This window comes from Orycteropus afer, unplaced genomic scaffold, assembly GCF_000298275.1.
Source record: "Orycteropus afer afer isolate SDZICR_OR568_19922 unplaced genomic scaffold, OryAfe1.0 scaffold00008, whole genome shotgun sequence".
NCBI classification, from domain to species: Eukaryota; Metazoa; Chordata; class Mammalia; order Tubulidentata; family Orycteropodidae; genus Orycteropus; species Orycteropus afer.
In genome coordinates, this window is record NW_006921595.1 from 21194318 (window position 1) to 21202058 (window position 7741).

Genomic DNA, 7741 nt, shown 5'->3' on the forward strand with positions numbered 1-7741 from the left:
TGGTTCTTGAACATATGTCACCTCCAAAAATGGATTAAGATCTATAGTTCTTTTTGGCACAGAGACTCTGTGTATTCCTTCCATCTTCTTTTGATGCTTCCTGAATCGTTCAATATTTTGCTCATAGAATATTTCAGTATTGCAACAGGACCCAGGTAAGGGGTGGGAGGCAGGTAGGCCCAAGCCCTCTAGAGCCAAGAAAAGGAGGAAGTGGCCAGGGACCACAAAGTGGTCGGTTCCAGGTAGGAATTATGTAAGGGGAGGGTACAGAGGTTTCCAACAGCTAAGGGAGACAAACTTTTCTGTCACTTTGTCATCCTGTGGAGCTTGCATGTTGTTGTGAGGCTTGAGGCTGTGCCACCAATGTTTCAGATGCCAGTAGGTTTGCACATGAGGCACAGGTTTCAAAGCAGCTTACAGATTAAGACAGACTAGGAAGAAGGAAGAGGCCATCCACTTCTCAAAAACTGGCCATGGAGAACCTCATGAATAGCAGAGAAACACTGTCTGATACATTACTGGGCAACTTTACAAATAGCTTGGAAACATTGTCTGACACAGTGTAGGAAGAGGAGCCCCTTGGGTGGGAAGGCACCCAAAATAGGACTGGGAAAGAGCTGTCTCATCAGATTGGAACCAAACTTAATGATATGGATAAAGTAAGTCTTTCAGGACCTCCATGTGCTGGCATGGCATGACTCAACTTGAAGAGAAACAGCTGCAAACATCCATTAATAATTGGAACATGGAACGTACAAAGTATGAATCTAGAAAAATTGGAAGTTGTCAAAAATGAAATGGAATGCATAAAGATTGATATCCTAGGCATTAATGAGCTGAAATGGACAGTTTTGACCATTTTGAATCAGACAACCATGTGATCTACTATGTCAAGAATGACAATTTGAAGAGGAATGGTGTGGCATTCATCATCACAAAGGATGTTTCAAGATCTCTCCTGAAGTACAATGCTGTCAATGATAGGATAATATCCATATGCCTACAAGGAAGACCCATTAATACTACTATTATTCAAATTTACTCACCAACCACCAAAGACAAAGATGAGGAAATTGAAGATTTTTACCAACTTCTGCAGTCTGAAATTAACCAAACATGTAATCATGATGTGTTGATTATCACTGGTGATCAGAATGCAGAAGTTGGGAACAAATAATCACTGGTAGCTGGAAATAAGGCCTTGGTGATGGAAATGATGCTGGAGATCCCATGATAGAATTACGCAAGACCAACGACTTATTCATTGCAAATACCTTTCTTCAACAACACAAACTATGGCTATACACATGGACTTGGTCAGATGGAGTACACAGGAATCAGATTGACTACATCTGTGGAAAGAGGCTATGGAGATGGTCAATATCTTCAGCCAAAACAAGCCAGGAGCTGACTGTGGGACAGACCATCAGTTGCTCCTATGCAAGTTCAAGTTCAAGTTGAAGACAATTAAAACAAGTCCACAAGAACCAAAATAAGACTTTTATTATATCTCTTCTGAATTTAGAGACCATCTAAACAACAGATTTGACACACTGAACACCAGTGACTAAAAACGACAGGAACTGTGGGATGACATCAAGAACATCATCTATGAAGAAAGCAAAAGGTCATTAAACAGACAGGAATGAAGGAAAAGACCAAAATGGATGTCAGAAAAGACTCTTAAACTAGTCCTTGAGTGGAGAGTAGCTAAAGCAAATGGAAGAAATGACAGGATAAAAGAGCTGAATAGAAGATTTCAAACAGCAGCTCGAGGAGACAAAGGCAATTACTATAATGAAATGTGCAAAGACTTGGAGTTAGAAAACCAAAAGGGAAGAACATGCTAGGCATTTCTCAAGCTGATAGAACTGAGGAAAAAAAATAAGCCTCAAGTTGCAATATTGAAAGATTCTAAATGGTGAGGTACTCTGAAATAAAATGACATGATAATGTTCTAAAAATGATTTAACTGAGCACATAATATCACATTTTACTCTATAAATATCCCCACTGAAAGACATAAAAGAATGGATTAAAGAGTTCTGCCATACCTATCACATCCTGTTATTAATCTGTCTAAAGCTACTCAATGTCATCTAAAACACATTTGAAGAGACCTATATATTACTCTTGTCTATTAAACAAGATACCAGGAATTTTTTCCCCTCATACATTATGTGATTAAAGCTCAGATGTCTTTCCCAGAGCTGACTGTATCACCAGAGAATGCTTTTAGGAGATTCTCCTAAAAGAATACTCAATGTTGAGCTGGCTGTAATGTAACAGTAGCAGCAGAAAGTGTCAAATATCAGGCACAATTTAGCAGTGAGAGGTAGCTCATGTTACCAATAATTCATCAGGTGGCTTGTCATTCAAGTACCTCAGTAGGCACCCTTTTCTCCCTGCTATGTTTCTGATACTAAGAAAAGTAGTAGAGATAAATAGAAACCTCTCCCTCTCCCCGGAACCTAACCCATCATGTCATATATAGCTATGAAAATGTAATGTAACATGCTAGAAAAGAAACAAATTAAAATCTCAAAAAATGAGGTTGATTAGACACAGGTGGATAGAGTATAGGAAATGAGAAAGAAAGATTACAATAAATCCATCCAGCACAAGCCTTTAATGGAACGCAGATGCCTATTAAATTGACATCACCAGCCCTAACTTCTGATGTGTTCCAGAGCTATCCTTCCAATGGCTGTCAAATACCTACAGTTAGGTATCCTACAGTAGCCATTTTCCACAAACTGAAATAATTACTTTTGCCCCATAATTGTTTTTCTGTTTATCCTATTTCTGTCACCTTTACCACCATCCTTCCCAGGCTACAAATCTTGGAACCACCTTTTACTCACTTTAAGGAAAAATGTTTATCAGACTCTCAATTTCTTCTAGATGTTGTTCAAATTTCCATAGTTTAGACCTCTTCCAGAAGGTTAATAACTTCTTGTTTAAGCTTGATATTGTGGAATAAACTGGGAAAGACTTGTATTTTTTAAAATAAGTATTGCTGTTGTTATTAGGTACTGTAGAGTTGGCTCTGACTCATAGTGACCCTCTGTACAACAGAACGAAACACTGCCTGGTCCTGCATCATCCTCTCAGTCCTTGCTGTGCTTGAGCCCATCATTGTAGCCACTGTATCAGTCCATCTCATTGAGGGTCTACCCATTTATTCGCTGAGCCTCTACTTTACCAAACATATCCAATCCCTGTTGATAACATAACCAAAAACCAAAATCCACTGCAATCAAGTTGATTCTGACTCATAGCAACCTCCACAGGGTTTCCAGGATTGTAAATCTTTATGGAAGTAGATTTCCCCCTCTTCTTCCTGTGAAGTAACTGGTAGGTTTGAACAGCTGACCTTCTGGTTAGCAGCCAAATGCCTTGCCCACTAAGACACCAGAGTTCCTTAACCTGACCAAATAGGTGAGCAAATATTAGAAACAATAAAATAAAGTCTGAAAATAACTTAAAATATTTAGTGGTGCTAGGAAGTGACAAAAAGCCTATCTCATTATACCCTAAGAATACCACCACCCTTTCTTCATTACCCAGCTTATGGTTGATTCATACTCTTATACCTTTTCTAATAGTTTTCAACCATGTTGCTCCTCTTCTTCTGAATCCCAATAATAAGGTAATTCTAGGCCACACTAATTGGCTCATGACTATGTTTTCTTGCTTTTCTTTGTTTGTTAATCTTCCTAATTAGATTTCAAGCTCCCTTAGTCCAGCAACTGGCCTTCCAAGCTTCATCAGATGGTCCTAGACACACAGTAGTCTTTCACTCTTTTCCAGTGTATTTACTCCATTGATAGTAGCTTCATATTTTGCTTATTATAACTGATTCAATAGACTCCCAATCTGATCTCATAGTAAAGTTTCAGCAGGCACTAAAACCAAGCAGAAGTTAGTGATATCAAAGAGGAAGGGAAAGAATCATTTACTGGACCTGAGGCATTTGACCAACCATGTGTCAAAGCCCAGGAAGAAAAGCAGTTTTAAGTAGGTGGTTCAGCCATAGTTCATGGCCAAATATGGGAAGGTGAGTAGTTTTAATGAAAACAAAAATCCAAAGACTAGAGCAAAAGGACCTAAAACTTGGATTTAACTGAATTAAGCTGTTTGTATCCCAATGTGCTCATTTAAAAATTTCTAGACTTTATTCTTTCTGTTTTAGCATTAGAAAGTTTAACTGTAGTAGTTGTTTACATCTTAGATCTTTCCATGTATGTGCTATAACTACAATGCTAACATTAATGCCAATATCAGCAGAATTTGGCTTACCCTGGAATTATCTTTGGATTTGTGGATAGCTACATTAAGGCACTTGACTGCTAACCAGAAGGCTGGAGGTTCAAACCCACCAGCCACTCCTCGGAAGGAAGGTTGGGCAATCTACTTCCGTAGTGATACCACCTCAGAAACCCAAGGAGGGGTCGCTATGAGTTGGGTCGGACTTGAAGGCATGTAACAACAACAACAACACAGTATGGTAGGGACATCAAGAGGTGTAGTTCACGTCTCCTAACTCACTGCCATCAAGTTGGATGCGACTCATCACACTGTGACCCCTCCTTGGGTTTCCGAGGCAGTATCACTACAGAAGTAGATTGCCCAACCTTCTTTCTGAGGAGTGGCTGGTGGGTTTGAACTGTCAGCCTTCTGGTTAGAAGTCAAGTGCCTTAAGCACTATGCCACCAGAGCTCCTGCTATCGAGTCAGGTCTGACTCATAGCGACCCCTCCTTGAGTTTCTGAGGCAATATCACTACAGAAGTAGATTGCCCAACCTTCCTTCTGGGGAATGGCTGGTGGATTTGAACTGCCAGCCTTCTGGTTAGCAGTCAGATTCCTTAGGCACTACTCCACCAGAGCTCCATCATGTCTCCTAGCACCTTAGAATCTATGCCTTTGAGGCAATTTCACATTACTCTTTCTTGTTTATCTTTAAAGTGTATAAGATGATGTAACAGCTGATAGAGTATGTACATGAAAGCATTGCAATGTACTCCCCAAAATATTTTTTACTGTCTTCTGTTGAATATCAAGAAAACATTTTGACTGAAATGTGTCTTTCTCAGTGCAGAGAATTAGAGAAGTATGCTTTCTTTCCTCCCAGAGGGCATTTAAATAGTTGTGAAGGAATTAACATTAGCATCTCTTGGAAATGGGTGAAGGCTGTTGTCATTTTCAACTCTCTCTTTTTTGATTTTAGGTTAGAGAGAACAGAAAGTTGTTTTAGCCTAATGGACAAATGTATTATTGAGGAACAGAAATCTCTATAACAGATAATCCCATGCTTAACATAATAGATAATTATTTTTTGCTTGTGTAAGATCCAAACCAGTTGTTTCTGATTGGAATATCTCTCCTCCGAGCAATATACCAGCATCTTGTGTCTCTATCATTCTCAACCTGAGACTTACAAGAATCAAGAATGCAGAGCATTGTAGGAAGTGTTCATGGGCCATGCCTGGAAATGGCACACATCACTTCCATTCACATTGCAGTGTCTAGAATTGAGTGTCCTGGTTATACCTCACTGCAAGGGAGGCTGGGGAATGAAATCTAGCTCTGGCCTTGCACACAGAAAGATGAAGTATAGATGTGGTGAGCAGCTGGTTAGCTCTGCTCCCAGCAGACCAGGTAAATCAAAGGGTAGGAGGAAAATCGGTCAGATAGTAATGATCAGAATTCATTCAAGGGTGCAAAGTCTGAAGTCAAGGTGTTCAGTTGGGCAGGTGATGGAATCATGCAGGTGTGAAGTGTTGTTGGCGGGCTTGACTAGAAATAGAACAAATGGCAGTGAGGAAGACGGGAAAAAGTGAGAACATCTCTAAGATCATGCCAGCAGAATTCTGTGGCTGAAAGATACAAAGAGATAAAGGAGAGGGCTAATGACTACCAGTAACTATAACAAAGAAAACAAGGAATTCCCTGGGAGTTATGGCATGCTATTTTAGAGTATAATAGTGGACAGTAAGCACCAGAAATTTAGCTATATTTTTTTCTATATTTTTACTTACAAATTACTCAGGTATCTTTAAAATATTGTCATTTCTTGTAGAACTTTGTATTCTTAATCACTTGCTCTCCTAACCATTTCCTCTGCTGAAAATATTCTTACTGATATAAGGTCTGCTAATATAAGCTCCGGTAGCATAGTTCCTAAGGCACTCGACTAACCAGAAGGCTGGTGGTTCAAACTCACCAGCCACTCCTCAGAAGGAAGGTTGAGCAATCAACTTCTGTAGTAATACTGCCTCGGAAACCCAAGGAGGGGTCACTAAGTGTCGGGTCTGACTTGATGGCACATAGCAACAACAACAACAATATAAGCTGTAGGAGCTCTGGTGGTGTAGTGTCTAAGACATTTGACTGCTAAGCAGAAAGCTGGAAGTCCTAACCTACCAGCAACTTCTCGGAAGGAAGAGTGGGCAATCTCCTTCCGTAGAGATACCGCCTAGGAAACCCAAGGGGGGTCACTATGAGTTGAAATCGACTCTACAACAGTGAGTTTGGTAATATAAACTGTGAATTTTTAGCTTGTATGTGTTAAGATGCATGTATCTACCAGATGGAATAACTTCTACAGTGAACAAATTTGTGTTTAGTTTAGTGAAATGAGTGACAATGTCATAGCTCACATGTAGCTCCCTACCAACAAGCATTTAGAATAATTTCATTTGCATCATGTTTTAAACAGCTACTACATATTACTAACTTTGCTTTCCATTGGAGATACTAAGGCAAAAATTATGAGCCCTAGCTTTGATGAGTCCCAGATGGGTGGGCCAGCCAGACAAAGAAAGAAATTAGTATTTTATGATGTGCCGTTGGAGTTCACAGGAAGAAAGTATTTTACAGAATGTGGACCCAGAGAGCTGAAATTAGAGTCCTTCAATGAGAATTAATTGACTGCCCAGTGGGAGCTGTTGTTCTAGTAAGTACATAGAATAAACATTGTAGTTTCTCTGAGTACAGTGGGTAGGAAACAAAGCAAAACTCATGTTTAATCTATTGATTATTATCAACTACAAAAATTCCTGCCATGTCACTTCTCTCCAAGTTTAGGTATTTGATTTTTCTGTCCTCTTGCGGCACTGTAAGTTACTGCGTGTCCTCTCTTTGGTGACCGCTCCTGAATAGAGCATCTTCAGTTACACACAGTATACCAGAACCGGACACAAGGAGAAACAGGTTTTTAGACTGACTCCTCCCAGTGACTAAGTGTGTTTCTTAGGCTCATCAAGGCTTTAGTTATTTTCTTCTACAATTTTTCATCAAAGTTCCTTCTAGTTCCAACTGGAAATTATGTAATTCTAATATTTTGATTCAATTTCTATTTCTTATAAGGACAATTCTCTTCAATGTAGTATATTTGACACTCACATGCTATTTACACAATTATGCACATGGAAACAGAAGAATGTGTGTACTGGCCATGCATCTAGGCTGTGAAGTCAGGCTGAGTAGGTTCAAATCCTGCATGTCACTCTCATCAGCTGTGTGGAGAAGACAGTAAACCTCCCCATGTTTCAGTTTCTGTAAAATGGAAATCAAAATAAGACTTACTTCCATTTGTTGAAAGAAGATTAAATGAGGTAAGTCAGAAAATCCCAAACCTTCTTTGTTCATACACTTAATTTCTCAGTAATTTTTTCCATTGTATCCATACACCAGAAGAAATGCCTAATAGTTACACTTATAAAGTAGTTATCTCCA